Source organism: Canis lupus, chromosome 25 (assembly GCF_003254725.2).
Source record: "Canis lupus dingo isolate Sandy chromosome 25, ASM325472v2, whole genome shotgun sequence".
Lineage (NCBI taxonomy): Eukaryota > Metazoa > Chordata > Mammalia > Carnivora > Canidae > Canis > Canis lupus.
Window position 1 is genome coordinate 12389999 of NC_064267.1, and position 13783 is coordinate 12403781.

General features: G+C 36.5%; 1 protein-coding gene across 6 annotated transcripts in view; it reads left to right on the forward strand.

Annotated features, from left to right (window-relative positions):
- Nucleotides 1-13783, forward strand: part of USP12 (ubiquitin specific peptidase 12) — a 145832-nt gene that overhangs the window by 80329 nt on the left and 51720 nt on the right. The window contains exon 1 of one of the 6 annotated variants that reach the window (XM_035715947.2): nucleotides 3888-4027. The exons of 4 other annotated variants lie outside the window; for them this stretch is intronic. The gene's annotated coding sequence lies outside the window, so the exon portion shown is untranslated. Of the gene's footprint in view, nucleotides 1-3887; nucleotides 4028-13783 lie in introns of those variants that run through there. One more of the 6 variants, XM_035715943.2, reaches the window with a different exon arrangement.

Sequence of the window (13783 nt, forward strand, 5' to 3'; positions counted from 1 at the left end):
GTCATTTTTTTCTATAGCTATGAGTTGGCATTCTGCCACAAAGAGGTTCCCTCCCTTTTATGTATTCATGTGTTTATTTATAGCAGTCTGGACTTCTGTTTTGTTCAATACATTATAATTTTTTATTAATTTTGATGCATAAATTATCCCTAACCTGGCCTGGATGTTAAGCTGTCTCCCCTTCCCCTTGTCATATCTTTATCATTCTTTGAACGCTTCTTAATTTCCTGGCATAAAATATTCTAAGGCCATCTCATACTTTCCCTAGCCCTGCAAACAACCATTTCTCTAAAGTATCTTGGTTCCTTTTAGTGGAGAATGGCATTTAGAAACCAAGATATGGATTCTAGGTGTGCTCATTGCTATGGGATGTCATGGTTTTGAGTTGTTTTTTTTTTTTTTTTTTTAATTTTATTTATTCTTGAGAGACAGAGGCAGAGATACAGGTAGAGGGAGAAGCAGGCTCCATGCAAGGAGCCCGATGCGGGTCTCGATCTCAGAACCCTGGGATCACGCCCTGAGCCAAAGGTAGATGCTCAACCACTGTGCCACGCAGGTTTCCCTTGAGGTTCTTTTAGTGGACCTTATAGTAAGGAAAGTTTTCTCAAATTAGTTCACATTGGTATTTTCAAGTCAAATTTAACATTAGAGTGCTTTTTTTCTTTGAATTTTAATTCTACAGTTTTATTATTATTCTTTAAGATTTTATTTATTTGTTCATTAGAGACACAGAGAGGTGGAGACATAGGCAGAGGGAGATCCCTCCCCTGCAGGGAGCCTGATGTGGGATTCAATTCCAGGACCCCAGGATCACGACCTGAGCTGAAGGCAGATGCTCCACTACGGAGCCACCCAGGGGTCCCAGTTTCTGCAGTTTTAATTGGAATAGCTACAGAAAGCTGTAGAGAACCCTCAATTTGTTCTCTATCGTTAAAGTCTCTTATGATTTGTTTCCCTCTCTCCTTTATTTCCCCTCCCTCTATGTTTGTTTTGTTTCTTAAATTCCACTTATGAGTGGAATCATATAGTATTTGTCTTTCTCTGGTTTATTTCACTTAGCATAATACACTCTAGCTCCATTCACATTGCTGCAAATGACAAGACTTCATTCTTTTAGATGACTGAGTAATATTCTAGTGTGTGTGTGTGTATTTTGAACACTTGGGCTCTCTCCATAATTTGGCCATCATAAATAATGCTGCAGTAAAAATAGAGGTGCATATATCCTTTCAAATTAGTGTTTTTGTATTCTTTTATAAATAGTAGTGTGATTACTAAATCATAGAGTTGTTCTATTTCTGACTTTTTGAGGAATCTTCATATTGTTTTCCAGAGTGGCTGCACCAGTTTGCATTCCCACCAGTAGCCCTTTTCCACATCCTTGCAAACACCTGTTGTTCCTACGTTGTTAATTTTAGCTATCCTGACAGGTGTGAGGTGGTTTTGATTTGCATTTCTCTGATGATGAGTGATGTTGAGCATCTTTTCATGTGTCTTTTAAGCCATCTGGATGTCTTTGGAAAAGTGTCTATTGATGTCTTCTGTCCATTTCTTAACTGGATGATTGTTTTTTTGGGTGTTGAGTTGGATAAGTTCTTTATAAACTTTGGATAGTAACCCTGTATTATATATATCATTGCAAATATCTTGTTCTATTCTGTAGGCTGCCTTTTAGTTTTCTTGTTTTCTTCACTGCGTAGAAGCTTTTTCTCTTGATGAAGTCTCAGTAGTTCATTTTTAATTTTGTTCCCTTGTCTGGGGCGATGTGACCCCAACTCTGCCACCCTCAGCAGTGTGACAGAAAATCAGGTTCTGCTTAAAGTCACCCTTTTATCTCAGCAGAAATCATCTGAGAGTCTTGCAAGCCATGGGGACTGGGGATAGGACCCCTCTTCTTGACTGCTTTCTCACTGTTTGCCTGTTCTGGGGAAACAGTCCTAGCTCAGGAACAGCTGAGGCCTCCAGTAAAAAGGATGGTGGTGAAGGGCACTGCTGCTTCCTGAAGTCTAGACGGACTGAGCCCTATGAAAACAGTTTATATATTTTAGGGTGGGCTATTTTACCCAGTCTGGCTAGTGAAGAAGAGCAAATTTTCCTTTGCACTCCCCTCTTCCACCAGCTTGCTTCTGTCAGTAGATGTTTCTATATAGTTATTTGCCTATATATAAAGCAGCAGTTATCATAACATTTAACATTTAAGTGAGTAGAATATAAATGTTTAGAGATTCAGATAGTGTAGGAAACGATTACTTATATTTAATTTATAAATTTTGTTACACAGAGATTTGAGACGGTGTTTTCATTTTATATTTTTATTTACATTCAAATTGCTCATAAGTATCTTTAACATTAATGTTGAGTTCACCTCTAGTTATTTTTGTGATCTGAGCATAGTTTGTCAGAGCATGTTGTCTTTACTTGCATTTAGGTGTATCCTTACGTACAGCACTTTTAAATTAATTTTTGATGGCATTAGTGGATACCGTGGCTTAGGATGATAGCATTTCTATTTTCATAATATTGACAATTGATTTTTTTGTTTGTGTATTTGCTAATATTCCCATGATAATATATCACTGATAGCTGACTTATTCTCTCCTTTATAAAAGTAATTTTTCGAGTCTTATTTATTCCAATATCCATCTTGTACAATGATGAGATCGTATCTAGGCATAATTAATAAATGTGTTTAAGCTCTTTACTTCTCTAAAGTAAAGGCATTTAGAACTGTCATTTAGCAAGTTTGTGTCAGGTCCACAATCCTTTGTTATTCAAAAGGACATAATTGTGAGAGGTTTTGTTTTGTTTTGTTTTTTTGGATATGATAGACACCTAGGGGACCTGGATAATAAAAGTAACTCCCTCTGTTCTGAGAGGTTTGGGAGAAAGTACCTTGTATATTTGGGCATGTGGACACATTTAATCTCACCTCTGAATCATTGACCACTTATTCCTCAGCTGCCCTGATTGAATAGGGGACACCTATTCCCTCCTTCTTCTGTGCCAGTTTTCAGAATATAGGAGGAGGCAAGCCTAGATGGCAAACCAAATGTGACAGAAATTGTAGAAATTGAATGGCTTTTGATGGAAATACTTCAGCTGTGTGTTACCTCTCTCCAAGTTTTAGCTTGTGGATCTTCAGTGACCCTGTAAAAAGAGCTGCTTGAGTCCTTTTCATGTATAGTGTGGGGACACATGTCATAAGGTATGACTAATAACATCATTTTTAAATAAATCAGAATAAAAATAAATTTTTTTCTGAAATTGATCATTGATCTATAAATTTCTTTGATATTTCTATTTGATGTTTAGGAAAACATTGGAGATTTGTGCTTGGAATAATGGTCTGAATGAAACGGCTTTGATGTGGGCTGAGAGTTTCTAATGAAGTTGATTTAGCATCACATATATCCCTTCTATTAAAATGTTTATTAGCAAAGAAAAATGTTTATTTTTATATGATTTACACAGTATTTGTATTCTGGGGAGAGTTGACTACTTTGGAGTACTATTATACTTGTTAAACTAAAAACTCTTACTTTCTAAGTAATATCTTAGAAGGAACCAGAGGCCAGTCTGACCTCCTACCCTTTCACTTGTCAAATTTCTGTGGAAATGTTGGAAGGATGTGCGTGTGGTGTGTTGTTGTTCAGTTTAATAAACTGTAACAGAGCTAGAGCATAAATGGTGCTACCAGTGGACCAGACGTTTTTGAGTTCTCAGTGGAGTGAAAAATAGTAGGAAGAATGCAGGAGACAGCAGCAAGTGGGAAGAGTTAGAGCAGGAAAAACAATAAGCAATAGAGAACAACGGACTGTAGCCTTCTCAGGAGAGCCTTGTGGAAGGTGCCTGTCGGAATCCGTAGCTTCTGTTGGAGTGTGGCTGTGAGGCGGTCGCCATGGTAATCCATAAAAGAAGTTGGTTTGCAGGAACTGGTTCAGCCGAGCCTTCTGTCTTCTGTTCAGAGTAGCTGGCATGCTGGGTTTTCACCTTTAAGGTAAAGCCAGAGACATGGTCTTTGTGGGAGGTGAGTGACCTCTTATCTGAGGAGAGCTGATCGGTCCTAGGCCTCGAGACTAGAGAGCACTGAGAGGGCCTATGGTAGTTTGGTTTTACCACCGGAGCCGGGAACGGTGCAGTCCCTCCGTCCGCCCTCCGCCCTCCGCCCTCCGCCCTCCGCCCTCCGAGTGTCTCCCGCTTTGTTTGCTTGCCGGCCTGCTGCTCACACAGCTGCCTCTCTAGAGCTTGCAGCGGGTGCTCTCTGGACAAGTGCAGGGGAACCCCGTGCCAGGTACTTCTGCTAATCATCTTTCATTCACAAATCTGAACGACTACCCAGGGATTTCCAGATTCTTGAGGAAACCTGAGAGCTTGAAAGAGAACAAGAAGCTTGAAAGATTCTCATTTGGGTGACAGTAGTGTAAAGAGTAGGGCTTCTCTTCTCTTCTCTTTTCTCCCAATTCCTTCGTTCCCTCCTTGCCTCCCTCCCTTTCTTCCTACCCACCTTTTTCTATTCTTTTCTTTTCTTTTCTTTTCTTTTCTTTTCTTTCTTTTCTTTTCTTTTCTTTTCTTTCTTTCTTTTCTTTTCTTTTCTTTCTTTTCTTTTCTTTTTTCTTTCTTGTACTGCTTTTGTTGGAGTGATGGCATCTTTTTTTTTTTGGCCAGTTTCCTATAAAATGTCTCGCATATGTAAGTAAAACTCTTTGTCTTAAGTTATTCAGTGTCTCTATCTTCCCCTCTATACTTTCCAAAGCAAGCTGCTTAGCATGCCTTAGCTACTCTTTGAGTAATCTCTTTCTAGTTAGTGTTTTTTGAATAAATCATGGCAGATCTAGTTATAGAAATGAATGCAAGTGTTACAATCCCTGAGTACATAACGAATTAATTAAGAGGTGGAAGAAATGAAAGGTAGAAGGAAAGGTAAATGTGCTAATTTTCTTTTGCTTCACGGCAGGAATTTCTTAAGTACTAATGAAATTGGTAAATCCAGCTAGAGATTTAAATGGAGAATTACTAGAAGCCCTAGAGCAATATTATATCCAATAATACACAATAAAAATTAAGAGGTGACCTGGGGAATGGAAGTTTGGAGGGTGTGTGTGAGTGTGTGCACAAGTTTCTCATCTTGCTTATTTTTAAAAAAGATTTTGTTAATTTATTCATGAGAGACACAGAGAGAGGCAGAGACACAGGCAGAGGGAGAAGCAGGACCCCAGGATCACAACCTGAGCCGAAGAAGGCAGACGCTCAACCCCTGAGCCACCCATGTGCCCTTTGCATATTAGATTTAAAAGCTTTTGACTGATGCATATATTAAGTGCTAATAATCATCATAAAAGCTAAAACCCAACTGTTATCAGTGGTTGTCCCTGGGGAAAGGAATGTAAAGGAAGGAGTGGTAAATAATACTTAAATATGTTTTTATTTTACGCCCCCCTTTATCATTTGCATTGCTTTCAGATTGTGAACATGCAATATTTATTTAAAGCCTTAAATAAGGCATACAGAAGGGATTTGATACTTATTCTAATATTTTTAACAACTGCCCATAGGGAGCTAAATCCAGATTTTTGAGTAGATTGAAGATTGGCATATTCGCCTTCCACCTACACAGTAACTATCTGAAACAGTGCACTTACAGAAAGTTCTGTCCTGTACTGGAATTTTCCATCATGTTGCTCAGGTTTGGTAAAACGACCGCTTAGAGAAACCCCAGTGACTAATGCTTTAATCATACCTTTACATAGTGCTTTAATGCTACAGAGAAGTTTCTCATTCGTTGATTTCTACCACAGCCCCACGAGGGACGGAGAGTAGATGTTTTCCTGTATCATGAAGCGAGGAAACTAAGATGGACAAAGTGACTTGCTAAGGTCATAGGGTTTGTAAAATGATGACAGAACCTGCTCTCAGACTCTTGATTCACTGTTCATTTCACTACTTCTGTAACAGTTTTACTCTTGCTCGGCTCTTGTCCTGTGACACCTGAAGTGTCTCTCTTACCAGTTCCCATCTTTCTTCTTTATGACATGACCCAATCTCAAGTTCTGACATTAATGATGTTGATTTCTTACTGCATTCTGGAATCTGTATTCTAGTTGTGTTTAAAATATATAAATCTGTGTTTATTTTAAAAGATAAATTTTACTGCAGTTTTTGAGAAGTACCACGTGTAAACATTGGGTATCATTCAACCTTTTATTATTTCAGCAGCTGGACAACTCTTATTTCATACCCTGCCAACCTGATCTTTTCTCAGAGACATAGATCCCTTCCAGATTTTTCTCATATCCTTGTTTGGCACTGTTGTGGTTTGACAAATCAAAGCAGTGGAATTTAAGTATTGTTTACCTCAAGAATTAACTTACCTTTTTGGGCTTGCAATATTAAATAAGCAACACTTGGCCTTGTCTGAACCCTATAGTTGTGTTTTTCACCTAAGAAATTTTGATTTCAATGAATGATGTACTCTCCAGAAAAAGAACAATGGGGAAATGTATTTAGCTCTTGTCACGGGAGCCCAGTGTAATACTCTTGTGACTCAGTCATATGTTTTGTTTGTTTTTAAATTTTTATTTAATTCATGAGAGACACACACAGAGAGAGTGGAGACATAGGCAGAGGGAAAATCAGACTCCCTGAGGGAGCCTGGGGGGAATCCTGATGCACAGGACTCAATCCCAGGACCCTGGGGTCACGACCTGAGCCAAAGACAGATGCTCAACCACTGAGCCACCCAGGTGTTCTCAATCACGTATTTTAAAAAATTGTGGTAAAATATATATAATGTAAAATTTGTCATTTTACCTAATTTTAAGGGTACACTTCAGTGACATTTGTTACATTTACCACATTGTGTAATCATTATCATTGTCTAATTCCAAAACTTTTTCATTACCCCAAACAGAAACCCCACCATTCCTCCCTCTGTCCAAATCTTGCTATCCTGTACTCTACTTTCTGTATTCTATGAATTTACCTACTGTAGGTATTTCATATAAGTGGAAACATAAAATATTTATCGTTTTGTGTCTGGCTTCTTTCACTTAGCATGTTTTTATGATTCATTATTTATTGCATGAATCAGTACTTCATGTTTTTAAATGGCTGAATAATATTCCATTGTATTATTCTATGTCTTATTTATTTATCCCTTGATGGGCATTTGGAGTTGTTTCCACCTTCTGGCTATTATGAATAGTGCTGCTGTGAACATTGACATATATGTCTGTCTGACTTCCTGGTTTCAGATCTTTTGGATATATACCTAGGACTGAAACTATTGAGCCATATGGTTATCCCATATTTAACTTTTTGAGGAACCACCATATCTCTACATTCTCATCATGAGGATGTTATTTTTTAATTTTTTAATTTTTATTTTTACTGTCTTGATTCTAGCCATCCTAATGGGTGTTGAAGTGGTACCTCGTGATTTTGATTTGGGTTTGCCTAAAGAATAATGATATTAAGCATCTTTTCATGTACTTACCTGCTAGCTGGGTTGTCTTTCTGTTTTTTGCTTTTTTTTTTTTTTTTTTAAGAGAGAGGGGGAGGGGGCAGCCCCAGTGGCTCAGTGGTTTAAGTGCCACCTTCAGTCCAGGGCCTGATCCTAGAGACCCAGGATCAAGTCCCACATCAGGCTCCCTGCATGGAGCCTGCTTCTCCCTCTGCCTGAGTCTCTGCCTCTCTCTCTCTCTCTCTCTCTCTCTGTGTGTGTGTCTCTCATGAATAAATAAATAAAATCTTTAAAAAAAAAAAAGGGGGGGTGGGACAAAAGGAGAGAAAATCTTTTTTTTTTTTTTTTTTTAAAGATTTATACATTTTAGAGAGAGAAAGAGAGTGCATGTGTGAACACGAGCAAGAGGCAGGGGCAGGGGGGAGAGAAAGAGAATTTTAAGCAGACTCCATACCTGGTGCAAGCCCAATGCGGAGCTCCATATCATGACCCCTAGATCATGACTTGAGCTGAAATCAAGAGTTGGATGCTTAACCAACTGAGCCACCTAGGCACCCCTGGTTGTCTTTTTTTTTTTTTTTTTTCCTTGAGCTGTGGAAGTTCTTTATATATTCTGGGCATTAATCCCACTTGGTCATGGTCAAGAAACCTTTTAATATATTGCTGAATTTGGCTTGCTAGTGTTTTGTGGGGAGTATTTTTGTATCTCTATTCATAAGGAATATTGGTCTGTAGTTTTCTTATAGTGTCTTAGTCTGGCTTCAGTGGTAGGGTAATGCTGGCCTCATAAAATGAGTTAGGATGTGTTTTCTCCTCTTCAGTTTTTTGGAAGAGTTTAAGAAAGATTTGTGTCAATTCTTTAAGTGTTTGGTAAGAATTCATCAGTAGAGACATCTGGAACTGGACTTTCCTTTGTTGAGAGGTTTTTAGTTCCTGACTCAATCTCCTTACTTGTTTTCAATCTTCAGATTTTCAACTTTTTTCTTAAGTCAGTTGGTAATTTGTTTTTAGTAATTTGTTTCATCTGGATTTTCCAATTTGTTGGCATATAGGTGTTTATAATATTCTTTTATAATCTTTTGTATTTCTGTCAAATTGGTAGTAATCTCTTTTCTAATTTTATTAAATCTTTTCTCTTTTTTCTTCATTAGTCTAGCTAAAGGTTTGTCAAATGTGATGATCTTAACAATCAGCTTTTGGTTTTGTTGATTAATAAGTCCTGTTTCCTTGTTGAACTTCTGTCTGGTTGTTTTACCTGTTATTGAAAGATGGTATTTAATTATCCAACTATTGTACAATTGATCGCTTTCCCTTAGATTTTGTCAGTTTTTAAAATTTCTTTTTTTAATTGAAGTATGATTGGCCTATAACATATAGGTGTATAGTATAATGATATTCATTGTGAAGCTGTCATCACAATAAGTCTAGTTACTATCTGCTTTAATAAAGAATTGCAAAAAAAATTTTGAGTGTGGTAAGAACTTTCAAGTTCTGTTCTCAGCAGCTTTTATTTATTTATTTTTTTTTTCAGCAGCTTTTAAATATGCAATGGAATATTTTAAATTATAGTCATCATGATTTATACACCCTCATGACTTACTTTATAATTGGAAATTTGTACCTTTTGATCCTCTTCACCCATTTTACTCATTCCCCCTCTTCCCTCTGGCAGTCACCAGTCTATTATCTGTGTCTATGAGTTTTGTTTCTTTGTTTTGTTTTTTGGGGGGTTCTGCACAAAAGTGAAATCATATGGTATTGCCTTTCTCTGTTTGATTTATTTTGCATGGCATAATAATCCCAAGGTCCATCCATGGTGTTGCAAATGACAAGATTTCATTCTTTTTTTATGGCTGAGTAGTATTCGTGTGTGTGTGTGTGTGTGTGTGTGTGTGTCACATCTTTATCCATCAGTGGACATTTAGATTGTTTCCATATCTGTGCTATTATAAATAATGCCACCATGAACATTGAGGTACACACATCTTTTCAAATTATGAAAAGATGTTTCCATTTTCTTTGGATATATACCCAGAAGTAGAATTACTGAATCATATGGCAGTTCTATTTTTAATTTTTTTTAAGATCCTCTGTACTATATATGATGATGTTGAGGTACATTCCATCTATACCCACTTTTCTTTTTTTAAAAGATTTATTTATTCATTCATTCATTCAGAGAGAGCGAAGAGAGAGGCAGAGGGAGAAGCAGGCTCCCTGCAGGAAGCCTGATATGGGACTCGATTCTGGGTCTCCAGGAACGCCACTGGGGCTGCCCTATACCCACTTTGATGAGAGTTTCTATCATACATGGATGGTGAATTTTGTCAGATGCCTTTTCTGCATCTGTGGAGATACGATGTTTATTCTTCATTTTGTTAATGTGGATTATTATGTTGATTGATTTCTGGATATTGAGCCATTCTTGCGCCTCTGGAGTGAATGTCATTTGATCATAGTGTACAATCAGTTCAGTATGTTTTGAATTCCATTCACGAATTCTTTGCTGAGGATTTTTGCATCCATGTTCATCAGAGATGTTGACCTGTAATGTTTTTGTGTTGTTCTTACTTGGTTTTGATATCATGGTAATGCTGGCTTTGTGAAGTGGGTTTGGAAGTTTGGGAAGAATTTGAAAAGGATTGATATTTTCTTGTTTGGTAGAATTCACCAGTGAAGTCCATCTGATCCTGGACTTTTGCTTGTTGGGAGGATTTTGGTTATTCAATCTCCTTACCAGTAATCATCTCTTCAGACTTTCTATTTCTTCAGGTTCTATCTTAGAAGATTGCATGTTTCTGGGAATTTATCCATTTCTTCTAGATTATCCAATTTGTTGGCATGTAATTGTTCATAACAGTCACTTAGATCTTTTGTATTTGTTTGGTATCATTTGTAACTTCTCTTTCATTTCGAATTTTGTTCATTTGAGCCCTGTCTCTGTTCTTAATGAGTCTAGCTAAAGCATTGTCAATTTCTCTTATCTTTTCAAGGAGAAAAGACTCTTTGTTTCATTGATCTTTCTGTTTTTTGTCTCTATTTTATTTCTGCTGTGATCTGTATTTCCTTCTTTCTACTAACTTTGGCCTTAGTTCTTCCTTTTATAGTTACTTTAGGCGTAAAGTTAGATTGCTTATTTGAGGTTTTTCTTATTTCTTGAACTAGACCTGTATTGTTGTAATCTTCCCTCTTAGAAATGCTTTTGCTCCATCCCATATATTTTGGTGTGATGTATTGCCATTTTAATTTGTTTCAAGATATTTTTTGATTTCTCCTTTGATTTCTTCATTAACCTGTTGGTTGTTCAGGAACGTATTGTTGGTCTCCACGTATTTGTGATATTTAGTTTTGTTTTCTTAAAATTGCTTTCTAGACATACTGTTTTGGTTGGAAAAAAAGATATGTTTTCCGTTTTCTTATATTAATTATTAAGACTTGTGGGCTAACATCTGTTTTGGAGAGTGTTCCATGAATACTTGAGAAAAATGTCTATTGTGCTTTCGAATGGAATGTTCTGTATACGTTTACTGAGTTCATCTAATCTAAAGTGTTGTTTAAGGCTATTATTTCTTTATTGATCTTTTTTTTGGTCTAGGTTATCTTTCTATTGATGTAAGTGGGATATTAAAGTCCTTTACTATTGTATTACTGTCATTTTCTCCCTTTAGATCTGTTAATATTTGCTTTATATATTTAGATACTCCTGTGTGGGGTGCATAAATATTTACAAATGTATCTTCTTGTTGAATTAATTTCTTTATTATTATCTAATGTCCATCTTTGTCTTTTATTACAGTCTTCGTATTAAAGTCTATTTTTGTCTGTACTCCACGTATCTTTTGGTTTTCATTTGTATGGTATATCTGTTTTCATCCCCTTCACTTTCATTGTATGTGTCTTAACATCTAAAGTGACTTTCTTTGGGCTGCATATACATAGGTCTTGTTTTTTGTGTTTTTTTTATTAGTTCTTTCAGTCACTATCTTGATTGAGAATTTAGGTCACCTACATTTAAAGTAATTACTGATAGGTATGGACTTACTGCCATTTTGTAAATTTTTTTGGGTGCTTTGTACTTCCTCTCTTTCCTTCTACTTTTCTTGTTGTCTTCCCTTGTTTTGATGACCTTCTATAGTGTTATGCTTAGATTACTTTCCTATTACCTTTTGTGTATCTAATGTAGGTTTTTATTTTACTTTTTTACATGAGGCTCACTTGTAATGGCCCATATATAAAATAGTCTGTTTTAAAGGTAATGGGAAGTTAATTCTAAAACTCTGCAGTTTTACTCCTTCTCCCCTATGTTTTATGTTTTTAATGTCACATTTTACATCTTTTTATTTTGTGTATCATTTAATTATTGAAATTTTATTTAATTTTACTACTTTTGTCTTTTAACCTTATACTGTCTTTGTAAGTGCTTATAGTATTACTTTTACCGTGTATTTACTTTTAACAGTAAGATTTTTACTTTCCTATGTTTTCTTGTTACTCTTTAGTGCCTTCCTCCTCACCCCCCCATCTTGAAGAAGTCCCTTTAATATTTCTTGTAAGGTTAATTTAGTAGTGATAAATTCCCTTAGCTATTGCTTGTTTGAAAAACTCTTTTCTCTTCTTGAGTTCTGAATGATGATAACCTTACTGGATAGAGTTCTTAGCTGGAAGTTTTTTCCTTTTAGCACTTTGAGTATATAATGCCACTCCCTTCTGGCCTACAAATAAATCTCCCTTATATGGTTTAGGTGTTTTTCAGTCTGATTCTTTTGCCCTGTGTCCTAGAGTGAATGAGTCTGCACACAAGTCCTGTCTCTAAGAGCAGAATCTTTGTTTCCTACAGCCCTTTGTGTCTCCTGGATGTAAGCCCTATTGGTTTTCCAAGCCAGATGTCCTGAGGTTTGTCTCTCTGGTGCAAGTTCCAAGGGTTCAAGTGCTTGAAGGATCGCTCCATATTTGTGAGATCCCTCTCAACTTCTGATTATTGGTCATTGCATCAGGAGTAGGGGTTTTGGTAAGATAGTGTCTCTGCCTTTCTTTCCTTGTTGATGTGGCCTTTCTATCCTTTGTTACGGAGGAAATGTTCAGCTAGTTTTCAGCACTCTCCCACACCCCTTGGAATTGTTGGATATTTTAGCTGTAGAGTTGTCTTGTCCATGGAAGGAGGTGAGTTCGGGATTCTCCTGTGCAGTCATCTTCAACTGCCTCAATTTTGTCAATTGTTGATTGGTGCATATTATGTTTGTAATTGTTACATTGTCCTGATGGATTAAATCTTCTATTAGTATATAATGTTCTTTGTCTCATATCTTCCCCTCCTCCAGCTTTACTGAGATTGATATATGACATATGCAAGTTTAAGGTGGTGATTTGATACACGTATGTATTGCAAAATGATTATCACCTGAAGGTTAACACCTCCATCTCCTCACATAATTTCTGTGTTTGTGTGTTTGTGGTGATAACATTTAAGCTCTACTTAATTAGATCTTTCAAGTATATAATATAGTACTTTTGTAAGTTTTTTTTTTTTGGGTATATTTCACAATGTTACATTAGTTTTAGATGTACATGTAGCTTATTTTTAAATTTTTAAAAACAGATTTTGCCTATTTATTTGAGAGACAGTGCAGGTACAAGCAGGAGGGGGGGCACAGGGAAAGGGAGAAGCAGACTCCCCGACAAGCAGGGAACCCGGAGTGGCACTTGACCCCAGGACCCCAGGTTCATGACCTGAGCCGAAGACAGACACCCAAACAACTGAACCTTCCAGACGCCCCCCCCCCACATAACTTTTTTTGACTTAAAAATCTATCTTGTTTGATAATGATAGCTTCCTTCCCCCAGCCCTCTTTTAGTTACTATTTGCTTAGAATATATTTTTACATTCTTTTACTTTCAGTCTCTTCGTGTCTGCTTATCTAAAATGAATCTGTTGTAGACATCCTATAGTTAGATCATATTTTTATCTGTTCTGCCATCTCTACTAGATAAGAGAACTAAAGCCATTTACATTGAAAAGTAATTATTGATAAGGAAGGACTTCTGCATTTAGGTATTTGTTTTCTGTGTGTTTGTTTTGTTTTGTTGTTTTATTCCTCCATTAGTGCCTTTTTGGTATTTACTTGCTTCTAATGTACCATTTTGATTCCCTTATTTTCTTTAAGTTTTTTTGAATATTACAATTAGCATCTTAAATTTATAACAACCTAGTTGGAATACGAACTCAGTTTCCATAGCACACAAACATTCTGTGCCTGTACCTTCCTATCCCTCCACCTTTATTTTTATTTATTTTTTAAAAAGATCATATTTATTTATTCATGAGAG